Source organism: Rhinatrema bivittatum, chromosome 11 (genome assembly GCF_901001135.1).
Source record: "Rhinatrema bivittatum chromosome 11, aRhiBiv1.1, whole genome shotgun sequence".
Classification (NCBI taxonomy): domain Eukaryota; kingdom Metazoa; phylum Chordata; class Amphibia; order Gymnophiona; family Rhinatrematidae; genus Rhinatrema; species Rhinatrema bivittatum.
In genome coordinates, this window is record NC_042625.1 from 42128208 (window position 1) to 42147874 (window position 19667).

Consider the following 19667-nt stretch of genomic DNA (forward strand, 5'->3'; position numbering starts at 1 on the left):
CAGAAACACAGGGGCAGCTTTCAGGAGGCGTGATCCTTGCAGACAGTATAACGCTGGGCACTGCATATGGGCACGTTGCAGATTTAGACACGCATGTGCCAACTGCGGTGGGTCATACCCGGTGGCTCACTGCTATGCTCCCAAGGACAGGCAACAACCACCACCATTTCAATGAAATGGTGAAGGACCTGGTTCCATCCCAGTGAAAATTAAGGCAATGGCGCCATGATTGGAGCTTTGCCCTTGCACAGTTCAAGCTGAAGAGATCACCAGAGGATTCACCTCAGGTTATCCCATCCCATGTTCGAAAGATCCCCCCGTTGCCACATTACAATGTTCACAATGCCTTAACTTTAAAACAATACGAGGAGGTTGCCTGGGAAAAAATAAAACTAGATCTGGGCAGAATAGACGGCCTCTTCAGTGAGTCTCCCTTCCATAAATTAGTTATATCTTCCCTGGGAGTGATTCCAAAAAAAGAACCAGGAAAATTCAGATTAATTCACAACATGTCTTACCCTGCAGGCAGATCAGTTAATGACATGATTGACCCGCAACAATGTGCAGTTCAATACGCCTCGAAAGACAAGGCCATAAAGATCCTACCAGGTCATGACAGCCAGGTGTTCCCAATGAAAGCAGATATTGAATCAGCCTTCAGGCTACTGCCAGTCCATCCCACATCCTTCCACCTTTTAGGTTTCAAATTTAGGAGAGAATACTATTTTGACAAATGCATCCTGATGGGCTGCCCTAAATCCTGTGCATACTTTGAAAATTTCAGCTCCTTTGTACACTGGGTGGTAGAGCAGGCATCAGGTTCCAAATGCCTAGTCCACTGTCTAGACGATTTCCTGTTTATAGGCAGGGGTGCGCAAGAGTGCAGATCCCTACTGGCAACTTTTCAAACAATTGCCGAGAGAAATTTGGAATTCCCCTAATCCAGGGCAAAACGGAAGGCCCGCCTCAAAAAATAGTTTTCCTAGGTACTGAGCTGGACTCACAAGCGAGGGTATCCAGGCTCCCAATGGAGAAAGCAGACAAGTTAAAGGAGACATTGTTGCGAATGGCTCACGCAAAAAAGGCCAAGTTAGAACAATTCCAGTCCCTAATTGGCCTCCTTACTTTGCCTGCAGAGTTATTCCCATGGGCAGGGCATTCTTATGGAGAATGGCATTGGCAGCTTCTGGAGTTACACAAAACTTCCACCACATACGCGTCACCAAATCCATTAGACAGGATCTTAAGGTAATGGTTAGAATTTGTGCAAAATTACAATGGGATGTCGATTTGGTCAGCAGGACCCCCCCCCCCCCACCCCAAGGTTCAATAGTGACCTAGAGTTTTTCACTGATGCTTCCGGGGAGGTGGGCTTCGGTGTGTTCTTCTGAGGAGCCTGGTGTGTAGAGAAATAGCCCTGCTGAATAGGGATGTGAATCGTTTTTTGACGATTTAAAATATCGTCCGATATTTTTTAAATCGTCAAAAATCGTTAAAGAGTGCGATACAATAGAAATTCCCCTGATTTATCATGAAAAATCGTTAATCGGGTTTGTGTCCACTAACAGGAGTTATTTGGGGGGGGGGGGGTGGGAAAACCGGCACACCAAAACAACCCCTAAATCCACCCCGACCCTTTGAAACTAATCCCTTACCTTCCCCTACCCTCCCAAACCCCCCCCCCCAAAAAAAAACGTTTTAAAATCACCTGGTGGTCCAGTGGAAGCCCTGGGACCGATCGCTCGCTCTCGGGCCGTCGGCTGCCACTAATAAAAATGGCGCCGATGGCCCGATAAAAAAACCCCCCACCCCGACCCTTTAAAACTGACCCCTTAGCCTCCCCCACCCTCCCGACCCCCCCAAAAACATTTTAAAATTACCTGGTGGTCCAGTGGGGGTGCCGGGAGCGATCTCCCACTCTCGGGTCGTTGGCTGTCACTAATAAAAATGGCGCCGATGGCCCTTTGCCCTTACCATGTGACAGGGTATCCATGCCATTGGCCAGCCCCTGTCACATGGTAGAAGCACTGGATGGCCATGGCCCGCGCCATTTTTAAAGATGGCGCCGGCCATCCAGTGCTGCTAGCATGTGACAGGGGCCGGCCAATGGCATGGATACCCTGTCACATGGTAAGGGCAAAGGGCCATCGGCACCATTTTTATTAGCGCAGCCGACGGCCCGAGAGCGGGAGATTGCTCCCCGTACCCCCACTGGACCACCAGGTAATTTTAAAACGTTTTTGGGGGGGGGGGGTCGGGAAGGTGGGGGAGGCTAAGGGGTCAGTTTTAAAGGGTCAGGGTGGGTTTTTTGTTTATCGGATTGGGCGCAGCCGATAAAAAACCAATCGGGCCAGACGATAAAAATTATAAGATTTGAATCGGTACCAGAACCGAACCGATTCCGGTTCTGATTCACATCTCTACTGCTGAATGGCATGAGAACATGGTTACCAGGGACATTACATTTTTAGAGCTTTTCCCCATTGTAGTTGCCTTACACGTTTGGGGCGTTCAGCTGCGCAATACAAGTGTAATATTTAGATGTGACAACATGTCAGTAATGGAAGCCATTATCAGGCTACTCCATTTTCCCCCTGGTATTTTTTTGGGGGGGAAAAGACCAGCAAAAAACATGTCAATCTCACCCAGGATTTAATTTAGATCTTTCTGGAGTGAGTCACAGGGAATTAACTAACATTTCATTCTTTATACTTTTCCGTGCATCATGTGACGAGCCACATGAATCCACACAAATTTTAACGCTGTATGTTGGGCCTTTCTGCAAGGATGCCTGAACAGCAGACGACCCACTAATCTGGTGTAACCTCACCCTGCTATGCCTTGCCTATTCTGCACGGGTGGGGCCATGAAAGAATGTGTTTCTCTTCAGGGCTGGATCCACTCACCGGCTGGTTCTTTCACAGTCTCTCTTACTTCCAGGGCCGAATCCTTTATAGGTTGGGGGGATGGAGATTTGCTTCCAGGAGTGTCCTTTTTACACGTTTCTTTTCCTTTGCTTGGGAGAGGGTGCTTATCCTCATGGTGGGTGCAGTGAGTGCTGCTTACTTTCACCTTTGCAGCACACATGGGACTTTGGGGTATCCCAAATGTCACGCACTCAGTGATATGGGAAAGCACCCTGGATCTTCACTGGAGCCGGCAAGAGAATCTGCCTGAGCTCACAGTGCCAAAAATCTCCTGCCAGAAATGGTTTCTACTTTCTAGTTCCAGGCAGAAGTGAGTCGACCCTAATGCTCCTATATAAAATCTTGGCAAGTTTTTTTACAGTTACTTCTGGGTTAACATTCCAATAGTACTCCCTACCCTCTGCTAACAATTCAAAAATGTATTCATCTTTGAAAGGGTTGTGCACATTAAAAGAATTTTATGTTATCTGCCACTTAAGAGAAGGTTCAAGGGTAGAATGATGTACTTGTCCGGAGGAGTTACAGAGGGATGGTTGCTCTAGGGCCAGCAGACAGATTAGCTCAGCTAATGAGGCATGATATCTGCCTCTGTCAGAAGATCTGCCATTCAAGCTACAGCAGGCTTGTCAAGGTAATGGATATCATTTTAGATTGCTTTTGTTTTCTTGTAAAATGAGCTGCTTTATGGTCGGGGATTAGGGGGGCCGACATCTAGAAATTAATATGGCTACTCGAGCTCACTCCGATTTAAGTAAACGGTGAGCTTTAAAAACCTATCCTAATTGTTATCTTTACCATACTTGGACCAAAGAATAATGATTGAAGCTTCCTCTGATTGTTCTCTAGGGTGTCTTGTGTGACTGCTTGGCTTTGTGAAATTAGAAAATGAAGTAAATGCGAACCACTGCCTTCTGCCCGCTACTGTGCAGAATGAAGATGCTCCAAATCCATGAAAGGGAGCCTCAGGAGTTCTGTAGACGGAGTGGGCACCAAGAATTTCAGGTCCTGTGTGAATGGAGTAGAGTCAAGCCAACAGCACATTATTTGCCCCTTTTCTGCTGGGGTGTCCTCTGGAGCCAGGGTTATCCTTCATTGTGATAAATACATTATATTCTTTGTAGTTCCTGAGCGTCACAGGTCCCCTCTTCATGTAACTGGTACACAGGAGGAGTGTATGGGTCAGTCTGAAGTGGTCACTCAGTGGGTGACTGTGGTTGTGGGTAAAAGGTTTTCAGAACATAAAATGATTGCAGACACTTCCAGAAGCTGGGTTTACATAACTGGTCTGACTTTCATTTACAGATGAAAATATTTAGTAGCTGTTCAAACAGACACAGTCGGGGCAAGTGAAACTGGGGATTAATCCTGTCCTGTGAAGAAATGTTTGGTAAGAGGGTCTGGGGGGTGAGGAGAAGGAATGGGAAAGGGCCCAGGTGTGTTATTCGTTTTTGGTGGTGACCCTCCACAAATATTTTTGTTTTGTTTATAATTTTGTTTTCATTTTTTTAAATTGTTTTTGTTTTAAAGAAACTATAAGAAACAAAAAAAACCAAAGGGCCGGATTTTAAGACCTACGCCAGGCATAGATTTGTGCTCGCAACCTGGCGCGCACAAATCTACGCCCAATTTTATAACATGCGCGCATGTTATAAAATCCGGGGTCAGCGCGCGCAAGGGGGTGCACACTTGTGAACCTTGCACGCGCCGAGCCCTAGGGGAGGCCTGATGGCTTTCCTCGTTCCCTCCGAGAATGCTCTGAAATCAGAGTGGCCTCGGAGGGAACTTTCCTTTCGTCCCCCGCCACCTTACCCTCCCTTCCCCTATCTAACCCACCCCCAAGCCCTACCTAAATCCCCCCACCTTTATTTTTTTATTTACGTCTGCCTCCAGGCAGGCGTAGGTTGTGCACGCTTGCCGAGTGCTAGCGTGCGATCCCCCGGGATGGCCACTGTGCCGGAGGCCTCGATCCCGCCCCGCCCCCCCGCCCACTCCCCGCCCCTTTTTTCAAGCCCCGGGACATACGTGCGTCCCGGGGCTTGCGTGCATCGCCGGGCCTATGCAAAATAGGCTCGGTGCGCGCAGGAGGGGTTTAAAAGGGTTACGCGCGTAACCCTTTTAAAATCCGCCCCAAAATGAAAAACAAAATAAATATAAAATGTCTGTCCATAGTCCTAGGATATACTGATGAGTAACATTTAGAATGCCTAAATGTGTTGCTAAAACCTTTCTTCCTACTGAGATGATGTACATTTATTTTAAACCTTGGCATTACTGTTGATTGTAGGTGTATATGCAACTTTGTGAGAATAATTTAAGTGTACATATTTATTAATTTTATTTCTAATTCATATAAGTGTTTCTGAATTAGTTATTAGTGATTTCCCTCTAGTTTCCTCCTTACTAGTTCAATCCTTACCAATCACTTTCTTAATTGTAAACTGCTACTACTGACTTCTGATTGAATGCTGCCATCCATATATGTTGTACCCTGCCTTGAGTGAATTTTGTATTCAAAAATGTGTAAATACCATATGGTACAGGTGCTGCATTCAGATAGGAAACTTCAAAAGCCTTTCAAAAACTCTTCTGCATTGCATACTGACTGCAGAGCATAAAAAAGTGGCTGTTTCTGAGTTAATAAACTATATGATAGATAGATATGTAAAAATTATCTTAATTCATAAACTATATAGCTTTTCAAAACCAGTACAATTAGTGACTTCTGTTTAACTAGCAACAGCTATGCCCTTGTGAGTCTTGGTTTTCCCAAGATGGATAATATTCTTTTGCACTCCTGTTGTACAAAATATCCAAATACTCTTTCAGGTGTTTACAGGGGCTCAGGTGGAGAATTCCCCACTCTGAATCGTACTTCTCCATAAAACATCATATCCTTCTGCTGATCAAGACGCAGCAACCAAAACTTGTTTGCAGTTCCAATTCTTCTCTTCTTCCCTTTCAACCTTAATCGACAAAAGTAGTTAATAAATACTGTAAGTGCTGACAACCCAGTTAAAATATGTAATTCTCCATCTACAGCAAGTGAATTTCTCTGATATCTAATGCAGCTCCACCATGCTTCCATTCACTTTTTATTATTGCATTGACCACCTCTACATACAGTATTTTCCCATATCAATCATATGGGAAATTTTCCTAAGTCTTATCAAAGTCATCACCTATTTCTAAAGTCCACATAGTTTATTGTTGAGGATATTAGAAATGATCCTCAACCCCCCCTCCCTGAAGGTAAATATTGATTTCCACAGAGCTGTGAACTCAAAGTACTTGCAATCCAAATAAACCGTTTAATCAAGATAAGCTCCAGCCACAATGAAAAGGTCTTAACATTTGCAAAGCTCCTAAATCCTTTATCATTAGCTAATGATTCAAGGAGCTGGACCTTCATTGGGACGACAGACATATCCCTAGGCTATTGGCTGTTGCAAATGGTCAGTGCTTGGGAATGAGTTTCATGAAGCTTACGGTTCAGTCGCATGTCTCCAGGAAGATCAGCATATTGTAAGAAAATAGCCAGGAGTTAACCAAATCCTTTCAGTCAGACTGGAACTCAGTAGTAATCTGTAGTCAAAACATGTATGAAACATGAATGCAGTTATCTGAAGTGAGAAAGACGGAGTAGGTAGCCCTTGCAATATAAATCCACCATCACAGGCATGCAATAAGGCGCATTTTGTGCACGGAACCTTACTGCCGATGCAGCAAGACGTTTCACACGCATAAAGAGTGTACATTTCAAACCGGCACGTGGGCGCACATACGTGTGCATGTTATAAAAGAGCCTGGCCGCGCACATGTGCGCCGAATTTTAAGTGGGCATGAAAATCCCACCTTTACTGTGTAAGTCGGGGGATTTTAAAAGGGATGCGAGCCCACATCATTCCCAGTTTACCAATTCGTCCACCAGTTCACCCAGTTAACAGCCGGGTCCTCCAAACCCCCCTCTGGTTACCCCAGTTACCCCAGACCCTTTAACCCCTTCTGAAATGGCTCAATTCTTTTATTTCATAACTTACACGCCATCCATAGCAGGAGTAAAGTTACATGGCGGGGACCTTGGTGTATGTTGGGCGTGTTAAGAATTTATGTGCGTATCTCTTGGCCAGGCTCCAGCATGCCCATGCCCTGCCCCGTTTTGGAAACTTTAGGGATGCGTGCGCCGCGGCATTTACACGCGTATATGGGCGCTTTAAAAAATAAAGTTGGCGCGCACAGGCCTGACGTCTTCGTGCATCCCCTAATTTCAGTACGCACTTCACATTAAAATGTGTGTGTAAAGGTATGCCTCGCCTCCTGCTTAGTGCCCTTGAGTAGAAATCTCTTGCAAATGAAGGCATTAAACATTACCATCCCCAATGCAGAGTAGGTTTACCAACTTTCAACCGGCTAATTTCCGAACATTTGGAGAGACGGTTAATAGTCTGCTGATAGAAGTTATGCGCATGCAGAGAGGTGGCCTGGTTTAGCTTGGGTTTTCCTGGCACTGGAAAATTGGACTCCTGATCAGAGAGGCAGTGAAGTTTCCAGCGCTGCTGTGCTGCCTGTTAGCAAATGATTCAGGAAGCAGTAAAGAAGCGCTGGATATTGAGAGTCCAGGGCTCTGCTCTGGTGAATGATATCTGGGGGGTTTTGGGGGGTTCCGTTAGGGTCCCCCTCGGCACAGGCGGTTCCGGCTTTTCCAGCAAGACTGGTTTCTGTAGCAAAAGCTGGGACCTCCCAGGCACCCAGAGATGCTCTGAGCCATCCCGGCCCCCACCTGTTTCTCCTCTCCCCTCTTCCACCCAAGAGTAGAAGGCTTCCTGGCTGCATTACAGCTGACAACAGCTCCAGTCTGCATGAAGTGACAGAGCCGTCTCTGCAGGGCCCTCAGCAACCCCTTCACCCAGGGCAGGACCCGGCCTGAATGGAACCAAAGAGCTGGGGCCCATGGTGGATGGCAAGCACAGGTCCTTCTTCCATTCAGCAGCCCCCCCTAAATTTAAAACGTGCATTCAGTCTGTGCTGCCTGAGCTCACATTTTAAGCTCGTCAGCCAGGGGCAAAACTGAAACAACAAGGTTTGTCTGAGTAACTCCTGAAGTTAGCTGGACAAAACCTTTGAATATGATCTTCTGTATAACTTTTTCTGAACCAGAGTGAGAAAAGCAACAATGCTCAGAATAGATAAATAAAATGCGCAGTAATTCTTTCTAATTAATCATTTGAAAATGTGCAGTTTTGTGACACATCTGGTTTTGTAAGGATTACTTCTTCATTCCATTTTGATTGTCTGCCAAATGCTTTTAGCCTTTCATAGAACGCATAGTTGAAAGGATATTTTGTTAGGAAAGATGTTAGAGAAGAGGCAAAAAACAATACCACCTCTTCCTGTGTGTATTCTCCCTATGTTTACAAAGCTGCTTGTCTAAAATTGAAAAATATTTAGATTTGTTCAAAAGCTTTAGTTCCAACTCCAGAAGGATTTAAAAGGGATGTTTGATACCAAACTGAAAAAAAAACCCATGCAACAGATCAACCAGAAAATGTCATTCTGGCATCCGTGACCGAGAAAAAAAAATTAATAATGATTGTGGGAAATATGCGCTTGCCAGCAAGCCATTTCATCAGGGTTAAATACTAACTTCCCTTCTCCCTGACATTTGCCTGAATAAAAGCATCACTTGTGCTTAAGCCCCTCTGCCTAGGAGAGGATACCTGACTTCATGTATTTCTCTGGCCTATAATTAATCCTGTTAGCCTGAAAGAAGGGCTGGGTGTTCCCTAGTCAGAGGCAGGACAAAGTCAGGAGGTACAGATTTCAGCAGCCAATGATATGATCCGTGCACACCCCCTGAGCCAAAGCCAATGGTGTAATGACTCTTCTGTTGCTATGGGAAAGTAGCCAATCATGTAATGACACATCATCTGCCTTTGTATGAATGTACAATAAAAGGAAGAGGCTCGGGAGGACAAACCCTCTCTTTGCCCTCTTTGCCTTCCCTCCTCCTGCCTGCGATGAAAGCTCTTCATTACTGCTATATCTGGTGACCCCGACGTGATGATAAACTCCATGCTTATTTCGGCTGGTCATAGCCTAGATACGTATCGTTCAACAGATTTGCAATCGTAAGTATATTAAAGTACTTTTTAGTATATTTAAGTATTTCTCAGCAAGTTTGTTCCCCACACGCGTAAGAATGGGTAATGATTTGACTGTACAGCAGCGGCTACATGCCAGAAAACTGCAGCAAATCATCAATAATCATTATTTCATCACCAGAAGAAAAATAGCGCAAGTCAGCCTGGGGGACTTAGAAAAATTAATAAGTGAAATAGCTTGCCGTTGCCCTTGGTATTCTATGGAGTCTGGAACTCTAAATACCCAGAATTGGATTTCAATCGGCAATTATCTTCATACGGCTCCCAGAGCTCCCATAAAGCTAAGATTAATCTGGCAAAAATGTACAGAAGCCATTGAACACCATGTGCTTTTAGAAGCAGGCAGACATACCCTTCCCCCATCTTCTCAGTCTTCCTCAGAGACAGCAAATTCTTTGTATCCTCAGCTCCTCATACCTACACCCAAAGCACAAGCAATTCACACCTTCCCCATTTCTTCAGAAAAGCAACCCTTGAGAACAATAGAGCCACCACCTGGCCTGGGTGGGGCGATTAGCATTGAATTTCAGCAGAAACTGCAGAAAGAAAACCTTACAGAAACAGAATTATTAGAAGGACTTCAAGCCTTCCCCATCTCAGAAAAGAACCATGAACAAAGGGGGACAGAAAATGAAATAGAACATCTGGGGACACACACTCACATGGCTCCTGTGGCTTCCTCTGCATCCACCTCAGAGAAAATGCCCCAGGAAATAGAAAACACTGAGGTCAGAAAAACTAGCCTTCCTCCATCTTGCCTGCAAGCCCTTCCCCCACCAACCACCATGGGATTTCACCTAGAACATGGAAATCTCACAAGAGAGGAATTATTGAAAGGGATTCAAGCCCTTCCCATTACAGAAAGAAACAAAGAACTAGGTGTGGCAGCAATAGAGTTGAGTGCCATGTGCAGTGACTATGCCCCCAGGTCTTCAAAGAAATCAGCGTGTAAGAGCTTGGGCCTGTGTTACAAGCAAAGAAAATATCATTATGAAAAAAAGGATTTAATTAGACTCCTGCGTTACAAGCAAAGAAAATATCACTATGAAAAAAAATAAATAAAAATGGTTTCTCTTTACAAACAGTACAAATTTGGAAAAAATGGTTTCTATTCCTATTTGAATTGTTACAAAAAATCTGCATACTTTGAGAATATTTTCCCCCACAAAGTGTATGCAGAGCTTATGTTACAAACTGTACTGAAATTTGAATAATATTCTGTGTAAATTAAATGTGAAAATTTCCCTTTTGCAAAGTTTATTTGGCTCACATTTAAAATGACTCAATTTCTCTGAGATTTAAGTTTATAGTTTGAATTGCCAGCGCACAGTTTCTTATTGCAATTTTCCTATAGGAGAAAGATAGTATCTGTCTGCAAGGAATCAGTCCTTGCCAAGCCATTGTCTGTGGTCGATGTTATCTAATTTGTTAAACAATGCTATCTTTAAGTTTCTATTGACTGAAGGATTAACTCCTTGGGTGTAGTTCTTTTCTTTTGAGAAACACTGCTCCTCCCCCCCTTTTTCTGTAACTCTTGCTAGCCACTCATGGGGGAGGGAGGGAGAACTTTTGAAAAGAAAAAAACTGGACTTAGTCCTGCAATTTCTCTCTCTACTTTCTATATGTCTTTAATCTTTTAATACTTTCAAACTTTAGCGTGCAGCAGACAGAGCTGAACAAACAGCGTGTTTAATTTCCTTTTCTAATAATTATAAGAAGAAATTCTATTCTGATACTCCACATTGAATTTAAGCTCAGAGTATTATTGATTGCAACCTGGAACAATAGTTGCAATCTATAAAGTAATGATGGGGTCTCCACTAGGAGGCGCTATGTTATTCTACAAGTTATATTATATTATTGTTTTAATAATTCTGTTGTATAATAGTTTTTATTTTTCAGGCCTACAGACCTTCTGTATTAAGGACACTTCAGTTTTATTTTCTTTTTCACAAATTTATACAGAATTCTGAACCTTATAATTTTTACTGACAGAGGTTGCTACATCTAAAGCAATCCCTCCCAAGCCTTTTCTTGCAAATCCAAATTGATTTTATTAAATTGAATGATAGAATTGATTCTCCAAGGTTAAAAAAAAGTAAGAATTTCACTTTTATCCTTACCTTAGTAATTTTTTGCTGTATGCCAGTTTTTAATATTTTCCAGATTGACGCTGCCATGAGGAGATGTGAAGTTGGACACTTTGCAGTTTATTTTAACATTTTTCTAACACCTTTTGACTTTTGAATTTTGTTTTTGATAACTTTTTGATAAGATTTTTAGCTCATTATGTGTTATCTGTTGTCTGTCTTGATGCCAAGAAGACTATGAATGAATATTTGATGAATGAATATGAATGTGTCAGTTTTGTGTAAATTAATATTTGCAAGATGAATGAATATCTGTCAGTCTTGTGTAACATATGTTTAATGTAATGTCTAATATACTTGTCATTTGATTCAGCTTACAGCAAATGACTTTTCCTTTAAACAATTAATTTACATTTATTGCTATTTTACTGAATGAAAATTGATCACTGCATAAAAAATTCTTGATAATGGGCCTACCCTATGTTCTGAAAACTAAAAATGGCTCTGCTTACTGCAGCCATTCCTTTGCATTAATTTTGTTAATTGAATATTAAATACTTATTTGGCATCCCCTACAACACCACAGGGCAAGCCATTGTGGAGAGAGCAAATCATACCCTTAAGAGCTCTGGACCAAACAAAAAGAAAAAAGGGGGATTGCCCCTGGATTTTCCCCTAAACAGGATTGGCTGAACAAAGTATTGTTTTAAATCACTTAAAATAAATTTAAGACCACAGCCATGAGTAATCATTATGGGACTAGGGTTAGTCACCCACAGCCATCAGTTTTGTATAGAATATTTAATGTCTGGTACGGTCCCGTTCCCTTAAAATGGGGAACGAGGATATGTTTCTCTGCTTGCTTCCACAGGTCCAATCAAGCCGTGGAACGATGGAAAGGTGTCCAGGTCTACAGGACCCGACCCCAACTTCTCCCTGAGCCTCCACAGCCCTCAGAAGGACAGAGTCCGGACTCCTTGCAAAAAAGCAGCACCACATGACCTGGGGACAGATCAAGGCCCTATCCAACCAATCTGCACAACTCTTAGAACAGCAAGGCCTTGAGAAAACTCCAGAGAACTTATTAGCCGCTTTTTCTTGCCTGAATGCCAACTCATTAACAATTGTGTTCTGCATCCTCCTCCTTTGCCTTATTTCTCCAGCTATGGCGATTTCAGAACAAGGACTCTGACAGGACAACATGTACATCCTCGATGCACAGAACTTTTCACACCTGTTGAATCGAACAGACTGTTGGATCTGCACACACATGCCAACCCAAGCCTGCGGAGAATGACTGATGCATGCTGTACCATTTAACCTTACAGTATGGACTAATTATCCTTTACAGAGAGGTTTTCATTAACTCTCCAGTTAATAATACCATACTACACATTGGTAGCTGTATTCAAGAGACTGCCGCTCTTTGTTGGGACTATGATACAGGGGATGGAAAGGGAATTCAGGTGGGAAATATCCATATTGTAACTGAACTTTTGTATTAATCACTGAACACTTGCATAGTTATACCACATATATGTATGCAATTGGCAGATTTCAGGATGTGCAGTGGGAAACCCAAGCAAGTACAGAAAGTATAGAGGGGATGAAGGATTTACCTTTTGTAGTTATATAGCCCAAATGATAACCAATGACATGTCCACTAATCTGTTAGGAAACATATGGATGTTATGTGGGCGTAGAGCATATATGTACATTTCCCCAAGATGGAAAGACAGATGCACTTTAGGCTACATCCTCCCCTCACACTATGCAGTCAAAAATTTACCCAAAGCAAGGCTCCGTAACAAAAGGGAGGCGATAAATAATCCCATAGAAAAGTATACAGAAACTCAGATAGCTAGAAGCCTGTTTCCCCCAATGGGAACAGCTATGAATTACAGAGACTTACACATCCTAGCTAACGGGACGACTGCCATATTTAATCAGACAGTCCATGCATTAAAACTACTCACAACAGAAGTCTCTCAGATTAGAGAAGTAACATTACAGAACAGCTATACCTTAGAAGCTATTTTAGCCTTAAAGGATGGTGTTTGTGCATTAATTGGATCTCATTGCTGTGTGTACATATCAGTTTATAAAGCAAACCTCACACATACCACAGAGCAGATAGAAACCATGGTTGCTGATGCACCATTTTCAGGCAGAATACCTACTTCTCCATGGGACTGGCTATGGTCCTGACTCCCTGATATTTCTGGTCTCAAAAGGGGTGATTTCTATTATAATGACCATAATTGTCTTAATTATTTGCCTGTGATGCTGTATTCAGTGCATACCCAACCCTCATATCCATATTGAAACCTTGCTCTCAGCCCGGATACAAAGATGTCTTGTAAGATGCCTAATAGGGAATCCGGAGCCCTGCAGAGTTGGCACACCACCTGCACCAGCTCTGGGTGATATGGAGATTCAGAAGCTCATCGACAGCTGGCACACCACGTCGAATTATAGCTTTCTTCTCTCCATAATCCCTCTTCCCCTATTTCCAGCCCATACCAAGACATAACAGATTTCAGTAAGGGTCTAAAGCTTTACTGAGCTGCCCTAAACAAAAACAAAAAGGGTGAGATGTGGGAAATATGCGCTTGCCAGCAAGCCATTTCATCAGGGTTAAATACTAACTTCCCTTCTCCCTGACATTTGCCTGAATAAAAGCATCACTTGTGCTTAAGCCCCTCTGCCTAGGAGAGGATACCTGACTTCATGTATTTCTCTGGCCTATAATTAATCCTGTTAGCCTGAAAGAAGGGCTGGGTGTTCCCTAGTCAGAGGCAGGACAAAGTCAGGAGGTACAGATTTCAGCAGCCAATGATATGATCCGTGCACACCCCCTGAGCCAAAGCCAATGGTGTAATGACTCTTCTGTTGCTATGGGAAAGTAGCCAATCATGTAATGACACATCATCTGCCTTTGTATGAATGTACAATAAAAGGAAGAGGCTCGGGAGGACAAACCCTCTCTTTGCCCTCTTTGCCTTCCCTCCTCCTGCCTGCGATGAAAGCTCTTCATTACTGCTATAAATGATGGTGCTGCAAGAGCAGAGAAAGTCAAACCTAATAACAATTAACTCCTTCAAGAGAAAATTGGGAGGTCTCTGTTCCTTTTGCCCTGTTCTTTCCTAGGTCAAAGCAGATCCCTGTTGGCGTAGCTTTTGACATATAGGGGCCTACGTACTAAGCATTTTTTTCCATAGAAGCAAAATAGAAAAACCCCTTCAGTACAAGAGGCCGATAATTTGGGCTGGAGAGTGTTTGATAACGTCTTCCCTCAACGTCCCCATTTTCCACACATAACAGTCCCTTGCTATAAATGGCAAATGTATTACTGTGCCTGCTGTAGGCCAGGAGAATGCAGTAAGGCCCTAGTCCAGTCTTGCTCATGTAAGTCTCCCATAAAGAGAGGAGCAATACCAGCCCTCTCAGATGTTTTGGACCTGTTTCAGTTCTTAGACATTTTTTTATCAGCAACAGGAAAGCACTTTTGTTGATCAGTACACTATTTACTGACTAATATTTGTCAGGAAATGTTCCCTCTGTGAGGTAAGGATATGCTGTCATTTGAAAACAACATGGAAACAAAATTAGTTGCTTCATTTTTGCTTCATTTCAATACAAAACGACACAAAAACAAATTTTGGTTTTGTGTCATTTTTTTCAAGTCAGTGCATGCTAAATCATTTTAATACACACGGAAAGGAAAAATGAAATTAAAAAAAAATTATAAAAAAAAAAAAAGAAATAACACAGAAGGCAAAAAAGAACATTTTTATAATGCTTCTTTCTCTTACAACAAAGGCATAAACTAGGAAAGAATCTTTAATCTTTAAAATCTTATGTACCGCCTTACCAGGAAAACCATTCAAGGTGACATACAGTCATACCAGAGCCTTGCCTTCAGTTCAACATACTGAAGCAGGGCCCTAGGGAAAGGGGAGTGGATGGTCTGGTGGTGCAGGGCGTGGCTTTGAAAGAAACATAGCCTGAGCTGCCAGAGATGACATTTTTTTGTTTAATAATTTATATACCACCAATCAGTAATAAACTATAGAAGAGGTTCACATAACAACATATATAATCATACATATAAAACAAGATACAAAATACACAATAATATTTAAATCAAATAAAATAATTTAAAACAATCCATCTAAACCAAACACACAAAAACCAACAAATTAAATTAAAACAAAACATTCAATGCATGCTTTAAAATCACTGTCCATATATCGTTTTTACACCTACTTAGAAAAGTCTTAACCTGTTTATGGAACTTTAACAGATTTAACTCAGCTCTGGCTTGCTCAGGGAACACATTCCAAATTGCAGGCACCACCTGTGAAAAAGCCCTAGTTGCTTCAATCTTAACTTTGAAGATAAGGCAGATGTCAGAAAACAAGCATGGGAAGACCTTAATGTTCATCCTGGCTGACACCACTTAAGCTTCTCCCATAGATACTGCGGACTATTACCCCTCATAGTCCAAAATGAAAACGTTAATAATGTAAACTTGGCTCGATCCACAATAAGAAGTCAATGAAGAATTTGGAGCAGAGGGGTAGCTCTTTCAATATTAATTTTAATATTAATTAGGCTGCCATATTTTGTAATGTAGCCCCTAGGCGAGATGGATCCTTTTACTTGCACCCAGGGGCACATAGAAAGAAATAAGGGATTAATCCTTTATGTACAACTCCTTTTCCACCTAACAGATATCTTACTTTCGGAGCCCCAGGCTCCTAATTGTGGGGATGAACAATAGTTCTTACACCCTGCTTCTTTGCAGTTTAAGCCCCTTTCCATCCTTGATTCACAGCAATAATAATTAACACAGCCTCTGCATCCATTAAACACACAGGAGAAGAAAGGAAAATTGGTTCTTACCTGCTAATTTTTGTTCCTGTAGTACTGCAGATCAGTCCAGACTCCTGGGTTTTGCCTCCCTTCCAGCAAATGGAGACAGAGAAAGTTTTGCTGACACTGGCATATAACCTGGTGTGCCATCTGCAGTCCCTCAAACCTGACCTGTACCCAAGCCAAGATACCACTGAACATAAACAAACACATCCCCACATAACACGTCCACCTGAACGAGCAGTAGGATGTAGAACCCCATACTGGGAATGATCCTTTCTAACACGAACAAGAGAAGAAAACCAAATTAAACCTGTGTCATTCTTCAGTCTATTTACAATATCAGATCAAGCAGACTCTCCAATCCTTTTCACCACAACTGGGCAGGATACTGGACTGATCTGTGTATTATAGGAGTGAAAATTAGCAGATAAGAACCAATTTTCCTTTCCCTGTACATATTATGTACCCAGATCAATCCAGTCTCCTCGGATGTTCCCAAGCTTCCCTAAACAGGGTGGGACTGCGAGAGTCCCACTTGAAGCACACTTTCCCCAAAGCCCATGGCATCTGGAGCCTGGCGAAAGTGTGCAATGACTTCCAAGTAGCTTCCCTACAAATCTCTTGTGGCAACACTTGCTGATATTCGGCCCAGGAGGCCACCTGCGATCGAATAGAATGAGCTCTCAATCCCTTAGTAACAATGCGACCCTGATATAAGTACACCAAGCCTATCGCTTCCTTCAGTCATCGTGCTATGGTGGATTTTGAAGCCTTATGTTCTTTCTTTGCGCCACTGTATAACACAAAAAGATGATCCGATAGCCAAAAACTATTAGCGATCACATCCAAAAGCCTCAACTCTCTCACGAGAGGTGCAGCTGCATCCAAAGTTGGAAAAGCTGGTAGTTTCACCAACTGATTCAAATGTAAAGACAATACTACCTTCGGGAAAAAAGACAGAAACCATACGCAAAGTGACTCTATCATCCGTAATCCTAAGAAAAGGATCCCTGCATGAAAGAGCCTTTAGCTCTGAAATTCTCCTAGTGGAACAAATTGCCACCAAGAAAACAACCTTTAAGGTAAGATCCTTCATTGTTACTCTTTGGATTGGTTCAAATGGAGCCGTACACAATTCCCTGAGAACCAAGTTAAGACTCCACGGGGGGCACACCTTCCATACTGGAGAAAACGCACATTTGGATGTGTAGTCAAATCTGTTCCCTGGACATTGCCTCTAAGACAGCCCAATGCTACCACCTGGACTCTGAGAGAGTTAAAGGCCAAACCTTTCACCAAACCCTGTTGCAAAAAGGTCAAAATGTGTGCGACTGGTGCTCGAGTATGATCAACTCCCTGCTCTATGCACCATGCCTCAAACACTCTCCACACCCTCACATAGGCTAGGTAGTCGAAGTCTTTCTAGCTTGCAACATTCTCAGGATATTCTTTGGACCTTAGATGCTTCCTTTAAAAAACCAAGCTGCAAGATGGAAGTGAGGCATCTGATCTGAAAATATGGGACCTTGACGCAGGAGGATGGAAGATGAACTAGACGCAATGGCCCGTCCACTGTGAGATTGATCAAATCTGAAAACCAGGGCTGCCAAGGCCACTCTGGTGCCACTAGAATCACCTCTCCTGGATGAATCTCTATTTGCCTCAAAACTTTGCCCACCAGCAGCCATGGTGGAAAAACGTACAGCAGAACCCCTTGTGGCCATGGGAGTACTAAGGCGTCAACTCCTTCCACTCCACATTCCCTTCTGTGACTGAAGAAGTATGGAGCCTTGGCATTGCTTTGAGTTGTCATCAGGTCTAAGGAGGGGACGCCCCATTTGCGACAAATAAGCCACATCGCTTCCCCCGACAACTCCCACTCCCTGGGATCCAGCCGACAATGACTGAGAAAGTCTGCTTGAACATTGTCTATCCCAGCTATGTGAGAGGCCACCAACAACTCCAGATTTTGTTCTGCCCAGCAAATGAATTCCTGGACCTCCTGAGCTATTGTCCGACTCTTGGTATCCCCGTCGATTGATGTAAGCCACCGTTGTCGCATTGTCCGATAAAATTCTTATTGTCCATCCTTGTAAGAGAGGATGAAAGGCACTCAACACAAAGTGCATTGCTCTCTTCTCTAAGTGACTGAAGGACCATGATACCTCCTCCGGCGACCAATGGCTCTGCGCTGACTGATTCCGATACTCAGCCCCCCCCCCAACCGAATAGGCTGGCATCTAATTTAGAACTTCCAAGGGTACACGCTGAATCAAGGGGTCTTGACCAAGCCACTATGAGAGACTTGATCTGGTTACTTCCATAAGAGACAATGGTAGATGAAACTGTTCTGTTAATGGATCCCACCGGGAAAGCAACACACTCTGCAGTGGCCTCATATGAGGAATCACATATGGAACCAATTCCAAAATGGAAGCCATGGAGCCAAGAACCTGCAAGTAATTCCACACCCTGGGAATCACAGTCTCCAAAAAGACACAAACCTGCCTCTGAGGCTTGTCAATCTGTTCCATGATAAAAAAAACTCTCCCAATCTTGGTGTCGAAACGCGCCCCCAGGAACTCCAAACCCTGAGAAGGGGTTACCTGACTCTTTGACAGATTCATAACCCAACCCAGGGACTGTAAACACTCCAGTACCACTGCCACCGCATGCCTGCAACTATCCTCTGACTTTGCCCAGATAAGCCAATCATCCAGAAACGGGTGAACTAAGATGCCCTCCTTCCTGCGAGCAACTGCCACCACAACCATCATCGAAGGGCAGGGCACAAAATTGAAAATGTGTCCCAAGAATCATGAACCTCAAAACCTTTCACGATCCGGTCAGATTGCTATGTGCAAGTAAGCCTTGGTCAAATCCAGAGAGGCCAAAAACTCTCCCTTGTGCACAGCTGCAATCACCAAAATTAGGGTTTCCATCCAAAAACAAGGAACTTTAAGAGCTACGTTCACCTTTTTCAGATCCAGGATCAGGCGGAAGGTCCCTCCTTTCTTTGGGACCACAAAAATAAATGGAGTACCTTCCTGTTCCCCGCTCCCCCATGGGTACAGGAACAATGGCTCCCAGCATCTGTAAATGGTTGATGGTATCCCGAACCACCTGCCTTTTGTTTGCATATGCGAAAGGAGACACCAGGAACAAATCCTTTAGCGGGTGAGCAAACTAAAGCATAGCCTTGTTTTATCACACATTGGTCCGACGTGATCTTGGCCCACTCCTCGAAGAAAAGAGTCAACTGACCCCCTATGCCCGGCACCGAGGAGTGGGCATGCTTCACCTTATTGGGTGGACTTAGATCCTGATGCTCCATGGCTCGAACCATCTTTGGCTGGCTTTCAGCCTCAAAAGGACTCGTCTCTGGCCCTTCCTGAAGCCCGATTCTGCCAAAACTGCCAATTCACCCTAAAGCGAGGACATGCAGAGAAGGAACCTTTGCCGCATTTCAGCTTGTCCTCTGGCAAATTATGCCCTTTGTTCTCACCCAGAAGCTTCACAAGCTCCTCTAAGTCCTTTCCAAAAGCATTTTGCCTTTAAAGCGTAACGCCCCTAGATGAGATTTAGACCAAACGTCCACCATCCAGTTCCGC

At 43.4% G+C, this 19667-nt stretch overlaps 1 long non-coding RNA gene across 1 annotated transcript in view; it reads right to left on the reverse strand.

The window, feature by feature from the left end:
- Positions 1 to 6428: 6428 nt before the first annotated feature.
- Positions 6429 to 19667, reverse strand: part of LOC115073498 — a 30634-nt gene continuing 17395 nt past the window's right edge. The window contains exon 4 of the long non-coding RNA XR_003852032.1: positions 6429 to 6509. This is a non-coding gene — a long non-coding RNA (uncharacterized LOC115073498). The remainder of the gene's footprint in view (positions 6510 to 19667) is intronic.